Below are 16615 nucleotides of genomic sequence, written 5' to 3'. Positions count from 1 at the left end.
GTAAACGGTCTTATTGTACAAATGAATGTGGAATCGCGCTACACAAATTTTTCTGAACATGAAGAAAATATTGCATTCAGTCCCTTTAGCTATCATAAATGTGAAGCGACTACAGTTTTTAACGCTTCAGTGATCAGATAATTTCGAGTAACTTAGTCTGGAAGTTATTTGCGTGTGCATTTCGTTGTTATACTTAAAATTCCGCATGGCGTGTTTCGTGAATATCTCGGAACATCTGGGCGAGCGCTTCTTTCTATGAGGGACACTGAACGACTTCATGCACTAACTCGCGAATACCTCTGGGTCAATAAGTGTATATGATGTGAAAATTATTCGGGCGCAATTAAAATGTTTCGGGCTATTATGACGTGTTCGAATGGATTTCAGCTTAAAAGCCAAGGTTTCGTCCCCATCTGCGGAGGACATATTCAAGGGAGATCGTAGCTTCTTTGAATGTCCGATTCACACCCTGTTTCGCTACTGACTACAGCAAAATCCCGCTTCCGCATTCTTCTGCTCAGTGGCGTGACGTCACATGTTTTGAATACGCGATCGCATTCGGCAGTTGTGTACCGTTGTCGTCCGCTATTGCTTATCATTCCATGGTGTAATACTGTTATAATTCTTCTTCAGAATCGGAATCCAAACGTCATTAGAGTTCACGCCGTCCTCCTTCCTACTGAAATTCCTGGAATTTTTTACAGTCTCTGTGGTCTTTCTGCATAAGCTTTCATGGTTATGGCTGCCAGTACTTGTGTCCCATCAAAATGAATGTGGTTGTCTCCTTGCTGCAAATCACATTCCGCAACAACTTATCTATCAGTCTCCCCTCTTCTACAGTTGCCCTTGTGCTCTTCTACTCGCTTTGTGACCTTTCTTTTTGTACAGCTACCCACAACCCTTCAGCTGTCAACAGACCCGTCGGAACCTGGCAAGCACAGACTGTAAGTTAATATCTCTCCATATTACTATCAGCAATAATTTTTATGTTGGTGACTGGGATAGAATTTACAGACATTGCACGATAGCATTAGGAAACATATGTTGGCAATGCCTAATAGAGGAAGAAATTTGATAATTTGCAACCTAATTAGACGATTCACCATTTAGACGTTTCTCGCACGGTTATCAATTTATCCGGACATTCGTTATCTGACGATGAGAGATCTGTGCTTGCCAAGGGAGGAAGTTTTGCCGTTAGCCCGACAGTTGTGCTCACAGAAGAAATAATAGCAAGTGTATAAGCAGGCATTCGTAGTGTGGACACGGTTACATCTGTAGAAATTTATATAAAAGCTGTAAGAGTATTGTCTCGTGCAATGCCTCCACAATGTAATTTAACTGTAGGTAAGGGGAATGCCATAAAACACCTGAAGGAAGACGATAGTGTTATCATTCTCCCCGCTGACAAGGGAAATGCAGCGGTTGTTTTGAATGTGAACGACTGTGATAGTGAGATTAACGACTTATTATATCGACAAACATATGGGTAACTGAGTAAAGACCGCACTGAAAAAGTTCTTAGGGCTGTCACGCGACTATTAAAGAAGTGCTTTATTGAACGAAGAGTTCAGGAAAGTCTGTTCAATCCAGTTGCGTCACCACCAAGACTTTATAGATTGCCCAAGGTGCACAAAGAACATGTTTCCCAAAGGCCTATAGTCAGAGCTACTGATTGGCCCACCTACTCGACTGCTTCTGATTCACCCAGATATTCGATTGCCAAGTTCTTGACAATAGTATTACGACCTTATGTGAGCCGATCGGATTCGTATATCAAGAATTCGGTACAATTTATGAGTAAATTAAATGCAAAATGGTACAGCCGGAGGACGTATTAGCTATTTTTGATGTGGTATCGCTATTCATTATCGACTGGCTCAGTGAAGTGTTGGAACAGCTGAATTTTGCATAACTGTTTAAATATTGCTTCACAATAACGTGTTTCAAATGGACCGATGAGTTCTGTGAATAGACGGATGGCATCGTTATGGGGAGCCCCTCAAAACCCAGTTATAGTGAACTTGTTTACGGAAAAATTCAAGGAGCAGTCGTTGAAATCTGCGAATAAGAAACTGAATATCTGGTTCCGATATGTGAATGATACTCCTGTTTTGTGGCGGCATGGCAGAGAGGAAGTCGGTCGTTTTCCCCAACATCTCAATTTGCTCAATCCAAAGGATCAGTTTACCGTGTAGGAGTAGGCAGGCCGAGGATTAAATTTTTTTGATGGGCTAGTTTTCAAGAAAGAAGATGGTACGTTGAGCCACGCGGTTTACCGGAAACCTAGGCACACAGACTGTTAAATACACTGAATTAAAACACGTCATCAATGCATAGCTGAAGAACGGTTATTCGTTTGCTCAGACGAAAAGAGCATTAAGACCATGGCGTAGAAATCATAGCGATGCTCAGGCGCCGGTGAAATCGAAAGTTTTCCTGCCTTTCACTAACGACACCACTGACTGCAGAGGGAAAATTTTGAAAAAGAGGAACATCGCGTTAATCTAAAATCCACCCGGAAGATACAAGATCACCTAAAATCGATCAAGGATATCTCGCCAACCGCTGGAAAAAGTTGCAATTTGTATTAGTCCGTGCAGTTGTTTGTAGGTGTACGTGAATACTACATAAGTAACGGTCAAAAAACGACTAAAACAGCATAAGGGCTATTGGAGAAGAGGGAGATTGATAGGTCAGCTGCTGCGGAACGTACTTTGCGGTCAGGAGACCACCATATTCATTTTGGTAGGACTCAAGTACTAGCAGCCTCAAGCGGATATCACGAAAGGTTATACAGAGAGGCCACAGAGATTGTAAAACAACCAAGGAATTTCAGAAGGAAGGAGGAGGTCCTGAAATTGAATCACATCTAGATTCCAATTCTGAGGAAGCAGTATAGCAGTCTTCCACCATGGGTTGACAGTAACAGCGAATTACAGCTTTCGGCAACGGCCAGCTGCGTTCGCGTATTCAAAACATGTGACGTCACGCCACTGCGCGGAAGCACACGGAAGCGGAATTATGCTGTAGTTAGTAGTGAACCAGGCTCCGAATCGGACATTCGAAGAAGCTACCATCCCCGTTGAAGACGTGCTCCGCAGATGGGAAGAAAACGTTGGTTTTTTAGGTCAGATCCGTTCGACGCGCCATAATAGCCCGGAATATTTTATTAATTGTGACATTTCCGGCCGTGAAAATTGACATTTTACAATAATTCGAGTCTTATTAGCAAATTTTGGCTGTTTTCATCTGGAGAATTTTTAGAAGAAAACCTTAACCAACTTGCACCAATAATAGTATGCCACTTGATATGGACCTGATATCCAATTACAACATGTTTTGGAGGCAATAAAGACTAAGCAGTTGAACTTTAAACGTTAACAAGCAAGTTATTTTGCATCCATAACGTCCTAAATTTTACGAACTTACTGATTCTGCCTTCAAGCTTGTGTTGTGCAGCCTTTGTTGGGTAGATATTTGGTCTGTGTCTCTTCAACAGTGCTTTTCTTCGGCTGAGTGAGTGTCTACCAAGCCACAGTGAAGGGAGTGACAGCAACAAGCTTACCGAGATAGGTGGACTGTAATGTCACATAAGAAGTTACAGGCCACCCCTCTGGGCTGTCTTATACAATCAGTATCCTTGCAAAATTATAGACCCTTGGAGGTCACATAAGACATAGCACAATTTTCATTACAAAGCATATAGACACTAAAACAGAACCAGGAGACCTGTAGCCAAATTTTATAGATAGGATGTTACACAAAACGTACTCAAGCTGCAACAACTGAAAGTGGTTCCATGTCAGGATGGATGGATTTTTTCCTGGACATTCAGAAAGGATGTCATTAAGAACAAAACCCGAATTTTTCCCTGGCATTGGTTTTTCGTGCGTAGCACACATCCGCAGCGGGAGAAAAATTCACAATGTAACTGTGCTGATTTCACTGCGAGTCAATTCAGGTGCGCCCAAAACTCAGTTTTGCTCATTTTATTCCCCCTTTCTCGGAGCAATGAATTCCTGGAAAACTGCTTGCGTAAAGTTAATTAGTCAGAGGCTCTTCAACTCTGTTGCAGTCTTTTAAAGCTTTATTCCACATAAACAGGTAAATTCCCAGGTCAAATGTAGCGTCCTACAAACAACCGCTGTACATTGTTACGCGAGCAGTGGTTTGTTGTTTCATTTATTTTACTTTTAAATGGATTTAAATCACCACAAATGTAAACAAACGTGAATGACTAGACCTTTGGCGACAATTCCGTGATTCTTTTTCTAATAAATTTTACAAGCAACAACATACAATGCCTGTATTATAAGAGTTTTTGATACAAGAGTAACTAGACATAAGCCACGTTCATTAATCACGATGAAACGGATCCGTGTGTCCCGTTTTATTATGATTACATTCTCTGATGCAGGCTGCATATTTGTCACACTGATTTTCATTTGGAGTTAATTATTCTACAGCCTAGTTGCTTCTGGAGGAGAGATGGGCCAATTTGTTCATTCATTTATTACTACACATCCCTTGCAGTGTTTGCGTTCATTTTCTGTAGTTATGATTGAATGGAATTGAGTGTATCAGTTTAGATGCTTACACGGGTTACCAGAGAAGACCGGGTAAAGTAGGCCCATTGCCAGCCTAACTTCAGGAGCTATTTTAGCAAAGTTCGAGGCCTAGTCGAGGAGTCAGAGATATGAAGGTTAGACCTCTATCGTGCGATAGTTGACCAGACTCAACGGGTCGTCTTCCCACCATCACTATTGGTAACAGGAGTCGTTTCCCGCTGCCCGCCATCATCCAGTAGGGTACAGATGGCTCTGAGCACTATGGGACTCAACTGCTGAGGTCATTAGTCCCCTAGAACTTAGAACTAGTTAAACCTAACTAACCTAAGGACATCACAAACATCCATGCCCGAGGCAGGATTCGAACCTGCGACCGTAGCGGTCTGGCGGTTCCAGACTGCCGCGCCTTTAACCGCACGGCCACTTCGGCCGGCCATCCAGTAGGGCTGTCTTGTCTAATTTGTGTATACATCTATAAGAAGCATTGTTAAGTTGTAGAATCACTCAGTTCTTTTCCTTTCAGCATTACTTGTGTTAGAAAAGTGAGTCGAAGTTCTCTGATTTTCATCCTGTCATTAAATTTCGCTGGAGGAGTGTAGTCTGATTGTCATTGTTTTGTGTTAGTCTGAAGCATCCATACATGCCAGAGTATTTCAGGCCTTAACCACTATGGTAAATACGTAGCTGGCTAATATTTGGTTCAGAAATTCGTGTATAAATTCATGTGCAAATATTCCAGTTTCGTTTTTGTTTAATTGTAACCAGTATGAAGACCTTTGTTCACCCCCTCCCCCATTAGATTCTCATCTCCATGTTTGTACTCAGTTACCCCTTCAATATCCTCATTCATTTTCTCTGTCTCTTCGACTTCTGTCTGCTACGTCGGCATCTATACCTGTACTATTATTGTCGGTATTGGCTTGCTGTCAAATGTAATGAGAACAACACTATAACTGAACTGTTCATAGCGAATCCTACTTCCATTGTAATATGTTCTCCTGCTGTTGATATTACCCTGTACTCGTCTGACGAGTAAACCTTTTTTTCTTTCCATATCACTTCGCTGACGCTCACTGTCTCTTCACATTTGCTAGCTTCTCTACCACGTTCAAACTTGTGGCATTCCACGACCCGACGCTTAGCACATTGTCCTTTTATTGGTTATTCAGTCTTTCTCTCATGGGCACCTCCCCCTTTGCAGTCCTCTCCCGGAGATACGAAAAGTCAGGAATCTTTTGCCAGTAGTGAGATCATCATGAAATTATTTTCACCTACCGTCGTCGTGTGGTAACTACTTATGCGGGACTGACAACACAGAAGTGTCAGAATTCTCACTTATTTGCATCGATATAAGATCATCTTGCACTCTCTGCAAAAGTTGCTCCTCGGTAAACAGGGTGCAAACTGGTCAATGTAACCTAAAATCCTAGGCCGTTGTTGCAAATATTTACAGTGCGCTCTAATAACCTGTTTTCGGATTAAAGACTTTAACATGAGCAACATATTTTAAAAAACTAGAGATTGTGGCGCGATACAGAATGAGTACTGAATTCTACGTGAGAAGCAGCTTACAGTGTTTATGCTGTCACTATGGATACATGTCACTCAGAATTTCTGGTTTGTTTCTTTTATATGGGTTCATGCTTTATAATATCAAAAAGTTTTCAATATATTTTGTGTTCTTGAGATCTGTTTGTTCGTTCAGTAAATGCAGAGTGTTATTTTCTGCATTTATTTTCTGCATGTGAGTATATCTCCGTTTCTTCAAGGATGTTCATGACTGTTTCCTTTTGCGTAGTATGGAGGATTTTTACAGCTTCATTTATGGATTTTAAGATTTTACGTCGTGCTTTTCTGGTTGAAAACTCTGAATATGGATGTGATTTAGCTTGTCTACTATTTGTTCCTATACTCAATATTTTTTTCACTTTATTTATTACTTCCTCTACAGAGCAAAATAGGGTTGTTTTATTTCTTTAGTCGACAGTCTACTGACTGGTTTGATGCGGCCCGCCGCGAATTCCTTTCCTGTGCTAACCTCTTCATCTCAGAGTAGCACTTGCAACCTACGTCCTCAATTATTTGCTTGACGTATTCCAATCTCTGTCTTCCTCTACAGTTTTTGCCCTCTGCAGCTCCCTCTAGTACCATGGAAGTCATTCCCTCACGTCTTAGCAGATGTCCCATCATCCTGTCCCTTCTCCTTATCAGTGTTTTCCACATATTCCTTTCCTCTCCGATTCTGCGTAGAACCTCCTCATTCCTTACCTTATCAGTCCACCTAATTTTCAACATTCGTCTATAGCACCACATCTCAAATGCTTCGATTCTCTTCTGTTCCGGTTTTCCCACAGTCCATGTTTCACTACCATACAATGCTGTACTCCAGACGTACATCCTCAGAAATTTCTTCCTCAAATTAAGGCCGGTAATTGATATTAGTAGACTTCTCTTGGCCAGAAATGCCTTTTTTGCCATAGTGAGTCTGCTTTTGATGTCCTCCTTGCTCCGTCCGTCATTGGTTATTTTACTGCTTAGGTAGCAGAATTCCTTAACTTCATTGACTTCGTAACCATCAATTCAGATGTTAAGTTTATCGCTGTTCTCATTTCTACTACTTCTCATTACCTTCGTCTTTCTCCGATTTACTCTCAAACCATACTGTGTACTCATTAGACTGTTCATTCTGTTCAGCAATCTTTTAATTCTCCTTCACTTTCACTCAGGATAGCAATGTCATCAGCGAATCGTATCATTGATATCCTTTCACCTTGTATTTTAATTCCACTCCTGAACCTTTGTTTTATTTCCATCATTGCTTCCTCGATGTACAGATTGAAGAGTAGGAGCGAAAGGCTACAGCCTTGTCTTACACCCTTCTTAATACGAGCACTTCGTACTTGATCGTCCACTCTTATTATTCCCTCTTGGTTGTTGTCCATATTGTATATGACCCGCCTCTCCCTATAGCTTACCCCTACTTTTTTCAGAATCTCGAACAACTTGCACCATTTTATATTGTCGAACGCTTTTTCCAGATCGACAAATCCTATGAAAGTGTCTTGATTTTTCTTTAGCCTTGCTTCCATTATTAGCCGTAACGTCAGAATTGCCTCTCTCGTCCCTTTACTTTTCCTAAAGCCAAACTGATCGTCACCTAGCGCATTCTCAATTTTCTTTTCCATTCTTCTGTATATTATTCTTGTAAGCAGCTTCGATGCATGAGCTTTTACTGATTGTGCGATAATACTCGCACTTGTCAGCTCTTGCCGTCTTCGGAATTGTGTGGATGATGCTTTTCCGAAAGTCAGATGGTATATCGCCAGACTCATATATTCTACACACCAACGTGAATAGTCGTTTTGTTGCCACTTCCCCCAATGATTTTAGAAATTCTGGTGGAATGTTATCTATCCCTTCTGCCTTATTTGACCATAAGTACTCCAAAGCTCTTTTAAATTCCGATTCTAATACTGGATCCCCTATCTCTTCTAAATCGACTCCTGTTTCTTCTTCTATCACATCAGACAAATCTTCACCCTCATAGAGGGTTTCAATGTATTCTTTCTCCCTATCTGCTCTCTCCTCTGCATTTAACAGTGGAATTCCCGTTGCACTCTTAATGTTACCACCGTTGCTTTTAATGTCACCAAAGGTTGTTTTGGCTTTCCTGTATGCTGAGTCTGTCCTTCCGACAATCATATCTTTTTCGATGTCTTCACATTTTTTCTGCAGCCATTTCGTCTTAGCTTCCCTGCACTTCCTATTTATTTCATTCCTCAGCGACTTGTATATCTGTATTCCTGATTTTCCCGGAACATGTTTGTACTTCCTCCTTTCATCAATCAACTGAAATATTTCTTCTGTTACCCATGGTTTCTTCGCAGCTACCTTCTTTGTACCTATGTTTGCCTTCCCAGCTTCTGTATTGGCACTTTTTAGAGATGTCCATTCCTCTTCAACTGTACTGCCTACTGCGCTATTCCTTATTGCTGTATCTATAGCGTTAGAGAATTTCAAACGTATCTGGTCATTCCTTAATACTTCTGTATCCCACTTCTTTGCGTATTGATTCTTCCTGACTAATGTCTTGAACTTCAGCCTACTTTTCATCACCACTGTATTGTGATCTGAGTCTATATCTGCTCCCGGGTACGCCTTACAATCCTGTATCTGATTTCGGAATCTCTGTCTGACCATGATGTAATCTAATTGAAATCTTCGCGTATCTCCCGGCCTTTTCCAAGTATACCTCCTCCTCTTGTGATTCTTGAACAGGGTATTCGCTATTACTAGCTGAAACTTGTTACAGAACTCAATTAGTCTTTCTCCTCTTTCATTCCTTGTCCCAAGCCCATATTCTCCTGTAACCTTTTCTTCTACTCCTTCCCCTACAACTGCATTCCAGTCGCCCATGACTATTAGATTTTCGTCCCCCTTTACATACCGCATTACCCTTTCAATATCCTCATACAGTTTCTCTATCAGTTGATCTTCAGCTTGCGACGTCGGCATGTATACCTGAACTATCGTTGTCGGTGTTGGGCTGCTGTCGATTCTGATCAGAACAACCCGGTCACTGAACTGTTCACAACAACACACCCTCTGCCCTACCTTCCTATTCCTAACGAATCCTACAGCTGTTATACCATTTTCTGCTGCTGTTGATATTACCCGATACTCATCTGACCAGAAATCCTTGTCTTTCTTTCCACTTCCCTTCACTGACCCCTACTATATCTAGATTGAGCCTTTGCATTTCCCTTTTCAGATTTTATAGTTTCCCTACCACGTTCAAGCTTCTGACATTCCACGCCCCGACTCGTAGAACGTTATCCTTTCGTAGATTATTCAATCTTTTTCTCATGGTAACCTCCCCCTTGGCAGTCCCCTCCCGGAGATACGAATGGGGGACTATTCCGGAATCTTTTGCCAATGGAGAGATCATCATGACACTTCTTCAATTACAGGCCACATGTCCTGTGGAAACACGTTACGTGTCTTTAATGCAGTGGTTTCCATTGCCTTCTGCATCCTCATGTCGTTGATCATTGCTGATTCTTCCGCCTTTAGGGGCAATTTCCCACCCCTAGGACAAGAGAGTGCCCTGAACCTCTATCCGCTCCTCCGCCCTCTTTGACAAGGTTGTTGGCAGAATGAGGCTGATTTCTTATGCCGGATGTCTTCGGCCGCCAATGCGGATTATTTATCAAAATTTAGGCAGTGGCGGGGATCGAACCCGGGACCGAATACGTTTTGATTATGAATAAAGACGCTACCCCTAGACCACGGATACGTCTCTCTCTCTCTCTCTCTCTCTCTCTCTCTCTCTCTCTCTATATATATATATATATATAGGGTTGTACCATACCGTAATGCAGGCGGAGTGTATGCTCAGATAGCACAAGAATCAAGATAGTAATCGAAGGCATTATTTTCAAAAGAACCTCTCATTTACCATAATATTTTCAGGCAGACTGTGAGAAACCTATAGCTGAATGACGAATGGTGTCTGAGTCGTGTTCCTTCCTCTCTCTCCCCCCCTCTCTCTCTCTCTCTCCCCTCTCTATCTCCCCTCCCCCGCCTCCACATCCCCCTCCAAATCCATTATTCTAACGACTCCATCACTTCTCTAGGCAATTGCGACGGTCAGTAAACACTAGCAGTTTGTGTTACACGGCTACGTGGTCTCTTAAGTGCTGTGTATTAACTGATTTCTGTACGTTTTTTGTGTACGTTATTCTTGACAACGCTTGTACTTACTACAGTCGCATACCAACTTGAGAGATACGACTAATGTAGAAATTCTAGTACGAAATTATTTGCCATGACTCCATAGCTTTTATTTTTGGTACTTTTATCATACATTAATTCACACAATGACGATAATATACATTGTTTTCTTCTAATTTCAACCCAATTTCACAGTTATATTAAACACACCAAGTTAATTACAGCAAACGTTGACTCACCAAATGAAAATTTCAGAGCGACTGTGGCGTTAGTAGCAGCAATAAAAGTAATTGAGGAATCCGCATTCCATCTGCTCTGGTTTATAAAGCGATGGATATGGCACACCAGTATAGTTGTGTGGAGAATAACACTAAAGCTGACTCCTACTCTCCCAGTTTCAGAGCGAACCGGAATCACATTTGCTACTTTCACTTCTGTGAACCACAAGAGTGAATGCGCATTTGGAAGTTAGTGCCGATTTGCGTAAAGTCTTCAACAAGATTTGTGTATCAAGGTCGAGACGTTTTTAGTTGACGAAATAGAACTTAACGATTGGGATGTGACTGGACTATGACTGCTACGGTCACCAACAATTGTGATCAACACGTCGCAGTGGCCGATAATGATAAATCAAGTTCCCCGCTCATCATTTGTCCGGACTACTCGACCGCAGGTTTTTATGCTGCGGAGCGTGGTTCTAGTCTGGTATTTCACTTAAGATGCACTGTGCACTAAGTCAGAGAGGAATGAAAAAAATTTCATTTCAAAAAATTCATTTAATACAATGAACATTGTTTTCATTTCATTAGTACCTATTTCACAAGAGATAGTATTCAAGTTACATTTAGCTACTTGCTTGAGTACTTTTAAATAATGGTAATGATATATATCTGATGAAATGATCTTCAGAATAGTGACCATTGTTTTAAGTCTTGTCCACACAGATTCACTTTACTTGAATTTACCTGCGATTTCAGGCAGATCAAATTATAGTCAGCAATAAATAAATAAAATAAAATAAAAAGGAAACTCCCACGTAGGGTATGACCAGCTTTCGGGAGAACATTCTGAACGAAACATGATAATCTCAGTATCGTGAGGCTTCAAGTAAATGAATTAACTTCAGATTAGTTTGCTGTGATCCATTCAGACTCACTATTCAAAACCGAGTACGATAACTGCTTTCGATAAACACTTCGTGTTGATAAAGAGTTTCACAAACTGTGTGAGTAAAAGAACTAAAAGTTCACAAAACGATAAAAATGTTAATACTTAATAAGGTTAGAATGTTCAATATTCTCCAATTAAAATGGAAATCACAGAAAAAGTTAAATAAATTACAACTGATCTGTAGCACAACAAACGGAATATATATTGAGAAAATTAATGAAATCGTACAAAATAAAGGCAATGCTCACGTCATTGCGTGCTTGTCAGCAATGGGTTCCGGGCAAAGAGTACAATGTAGTCATTTAAAGAGCGTTAGAAAAATTTCAAAACGGAAAAACTGTGTTTACAATTTGAGATAAAAAAAAGAAACAAGAACTTCACACATGTGTGAAAGTGCCAATAAAAAGAAATAAGAGCTGGAATGCAGCTGACACCGGAATCTCTAAAGGATGCTGTACAAACTGACTGCCAGCAAAGATATCGAATGCCAGAAGAGACGGCGGATGATCTTCGAAAACCTGTTTCAATTAATTGAATCTGCACTGCTTGTTATAAATGTCGATGAGAATGTGAAACCAATGCAGTTATATTCCACAAAGGTGGAATAAAAACTCGTTATTACTTCCCTAATGGACGGAACTATCACAACATTCTCGTATGCTGATGAAATTTGTGTATCATAATTTATTTTGGTTGGATTGAAGAAGTCAGATTTTATCGTCAGCAAAAATAGAAAAGGTTTGTCCCACTATATACGTCTCGGAATCTACGTGGCGAAATGAACGTGCTGTACACTCGTTCCTCAGTTATTGAAATAACCAAACAAGTTTTACGAATATATGTGAAGAAAGAAAAGTTCTACTATATGCTCGACATGCTCGAGGTGTTTCGTGGTGACATACAAAAGCAAGACTGTAGACACTCTGCACTACTTCTACTAAATTCAGTAAAAGAGACAGTGTCAATTAACTTTCAATGACAGTTATTAAGCATATGTGCGAAAGATAAAAAAATTCTGAATAAGATACTCTGTACACATAAAGCACTGAAAAATAGTAACACCTATATATCACCACACTTGAAAACCTGGTGACTCTGGTATATGGTACCAGAGTCACCATCATTTTGACTATAAAACATTAGTAAGTAGCAATAATAGCTCGTAGACAGCTAATGCCCATCTACCACAACCCTAAAAAGATCATTCACTACAGTACATTTACGCATCATAATTGACATGCATCATCATTATCACTTGAATACACAATTTTTTGAGAGTATAATGTAGGCCCAAGATTTCGTATACAAATTTTTCCTGTATTGCAGAAGACGTCCTGCATTAACTACAGACGCTATAGACATGAGACTGAAATTGATGGACAGACACAGAAGATTCGTACAACGATATAAGGATTTTACATGGTCCAGTCACATCAGAGTAACCACCTCCTAAGTTAGATGTCAATTTGCAATAACCATTCACAGACTGCATGGGTCAGCGCTAGGAGTGGAGTGTATATAGAGCGTGTCTGGGGGCTCGGAGAACAGTGTAGTCGTTATCGTAATACAGAAACGGAGCGATTTATCCGACCTCCTAAAAGAGTAGGACAGTTGCTTTTCGGACCAAGTGTGGAAGCACGTCCAAAACGGCTAAGTTTACTTGGCAAAATAGAGCTGTTCAAAAGCGGTGCCGAGGCAAGTGTTGTGCATCAGGGGCCATAGATCACTGGGGTCAGCGACGGCTGCGGAGTTGTGTAAGGGTGAATAGACATGCAACTGTTCAGTAGCTCAACGCCCAGATGAAACAAGGAGCTTCCAAGCCACTAGTTTCCAGCCCAGTCTTTGTTTACAAAACACGACAGTTCAGATGTGACATGTTACGACAGAGAAAGGAACCTGTGACAAATGAAGATAGTGCCAAAAGTTACCCCAAAAATCACACATGCATGTCATACTAGCACCTGTAAATCCATCTGACGATGGGGGTTTGAACCTTCGAAACACGTCGTGGGTATATAAAACCAGTGACTCGTGACAGTGAACTTGTTGTTTCATTCGATAACGTAAACTCCTTCACAGCCCCAAAAACTGACGAAGGAAATCGGACGCAGCTGTCGGGCGATGTCATCGGACGACCTCTGTCGACGTCGTCTGGCGACCGTCGTCGGTTCCAATGTGATATGAGCCTTAGCTGTTTGGCAGGTTGGTCAGCTGTAGAGGTGGGGGTCAACCAGTGCAGAGAAAGCGTAGGGGGAGAAGGGGAGAGCGGACGAGGAAGGGCGGAGAGGGGGGGGGGGGGGGGGAGGAAATCGCTGAGGTGTCCCGCGCGGTCAGCAGGCAGCGCCGCAGAGGGCCGAATATTAAATTGGTGTGCAGCGCCGGCCGGTAGCGGTGGCCGCAGGTTAAGTAATTAACTGCGAGGGCCGGGCGAGTCGCCCGCGGCAGGCGTCCCCTCAAGTCCGTCGTAATGGCTAGCGTCTCACTTTTCACGGCAGCGCAAACTAATTAGCCTAATCGGGTCTGCGTTGCATAAGGCGAGTGAGGGGGCGGGGTGGCAGCGAGGGAGGGCACCAGCGGAGGTTCCGGGGGAGCGACAGCGTCGGCCGAGATGGGGCCGCAGGCGTCATCGCCCCTGGCGCTCTGCCTGCCCGCCGCACGGCGCACCGGCGGCGAACGCTGCCACGCCGAACGGCCGCTTGTTCGGTATCTGCAGTCTTCTGTGCGACACAACTCCATCCAGCTGCTTGTGCTGACAGTGGTGTCTAACTGACAGGCCCGTTTCGATTTTCTTCATTTTTACGGCGTTTTAAGGGTCAGTGCATACTCATCAGTTGACTAATGCGGTACAACGTGATTCTCAACAAGACTCAAAAAAAAGAAGCCGCCTTCAAATACATGGTAATTCGCGAAAATATGCAAATATTTTCATATGTTATTCTACATGTAAAACTAAGGAAAGAAATTGATATAAACATAGGTCCGCAAATGTTTAGTTTCGAAGCTACGGCTCATAAGAGATTTTGCCTGAAATTTAGCAAAAAAAAAAAAAAAAAAAAAAAAAAAAAAAAAAAAAAAAAAAAAAAATCTTAGAACTACTTAAACCTAACTAACGTAAAGACTTCACACACATCCATGCCAGAGGCAGGATTCGAACCTGCGACCGTAGCGGTCGCGCGGTTCCAGACTGAAGCGCCTAGAAATTTAGCAACTTCGATAGTATGAAGCCATTGTATAGCTGTACGAGGTTAAAGTAAAGCACGATTTCCATTTATTTTGTTGTTATTGATCTGGTGAATATGATAAAACATGTCCCAGGCGTGTATCTGAAGTAGTTGTCCAGCAGATCCGGAGAGGCAATGAAGTAATTTCGTAAAATTTTTAATTTATTAATACTTGCCCCAAATTTTTGTTTAAATTACAGGCAATTGCACAAAGTTGTCAACAAAAATAACATACAATTTAATTTTGTAAAAATGATGGCAATAACGTTAACTGAAACTTTATGCATGTGTCAGATAATCTTCTTTTATTAATACCATAGCACAAATGAAATCATGTTAAACCGAAAAAAACAAGGCTCAGTGTTAAGGAAGTTATATATTGTACACACAGTGCCACAATAAATTCAAAATAAATGTTCAAAAATATCTCCACCGACTTCAATGCATTTAGTTGCATATGTATGAAAAGATTTTGTTGCTCTTTTCAGTTCCACAGAGTAGTTCTTAATTTCGTCTATCGCATTCATAATGCGACAAGTAATGCCTCGCGTGTATTGACTTTGTCCTCATAAATTGTGTCTTTCATCTACCCCCATACACAAAAATCTATTGGTGTGAAATCGGGTGATCTGGGTCGCCACAGACGTGTAGCACCACGACCAATCCATTTCTGGGGACACGTTCACTTAAATGTGTATTAACGGCGTTGGTGAAATGTGGAGGTGCGCCGTCATGTTGAAAATAGATTTGCAGTTACACAGAAAATGGAGCATCTTCGAGCAAGCGGGCTTTTCTTCTTGAAGGGATTGTAAGTACCTCTCGCCAGTTAGACGTCCCGGGAAAATGAATAGTCCAATAAAGTGTGTGTTGATTATACCACACCACACATTTATGCTAAATCGCTGCTGGAAATTGCGTAGCACTGTTGCGTGTGTGTTTGCTACAGACCATAGGTGCTCGATATGTAAGTTGTTTATACCATCTCAAATAAACTGAACGTCATTAGTAAATAAAATGTGTTTGTGTAACTGCTGATTGGTATTTGACTCACAAACGGTGCCAAAATGACATACGCGTTTCTACATCCTTAATGGAACGTAAACAACTCTACTTGTCTAATAATCTTAGCTTCTCTGGATGCTCTGGAAAACTACTGCAGGCACAGGTCTGGATCATGTTTTATTATATTCCTCGTACCAATAACAACAAAATAAATGGAAAGTGTGCTTTACTTTAACCTCGTACAGTTATGAGATGGCTTCAGATTAGCGAAGTTGCTAAATTTCAGGCGAAATCTTTTACTACCCTTAGCTCTGTAACTAAACATTTGCAGACCTATGATTGTATGAACTTTTTTCTTTACTTTTACTTGTAGAATAACATATGAAAATATTTACGTATCTTTGAATCATCCTGTAATTGAAGATGTTTGAGAGATGCTGAGTACAAAACATTTAATCTAGTATAACATATATTCAGAACAGGAGAATATGATCTGGGGTCCACTTCTGTTTAATTTATCATATTTAAAACTCGCCTCAAACTTCATTATTTTCGAGTAATGACGCATAATGTCATTTGCGGTAGGCATTACTCGTGGGCCAGTATAGGCTTTTGGCGCGTCGTGTTTCCTACACAACGACTGTTGTTGCTCTGAACACGACTCTACAATGCTCGGATGACTCTGGCACGAAATTCCTCTGTTTACTTCGCTTCGATGTGGTCCGCTGTACTCTATGCCGCTGTTGTAGTGTAACGGCACTAAACGTACTACATATGTTCATTTTGTCGGTAGTTCATTGGCTGTAATAGCTGTATGCGGCACGATGAGGTACTGAAATGGTGTATACCTGGATATGCACCTAATTTATGACGCAGCAGAAGGCAATGCACGAACAGCAATACGACGGTAGTTGCAAA

Source organism: Schistocerca americana, chromosome 3, assembly GCF_021461395.2.
Source record: "Schistocerca americana isolate TAMUIC-IGC-003095 chromosome 3, iqSchAmer2.1, whole genome shotgun sequence".
In the NCBI taxonomy this organism is placed as follows: domain Eukaryota; kingdom Metazoa; phylum Arthropoda; class Insecta; order Orthoptera; family Acrididae; genus Schistocerca; species Schistocerca americana.
Note: the sequence above shows the minus strand (reverse complement) of the source record.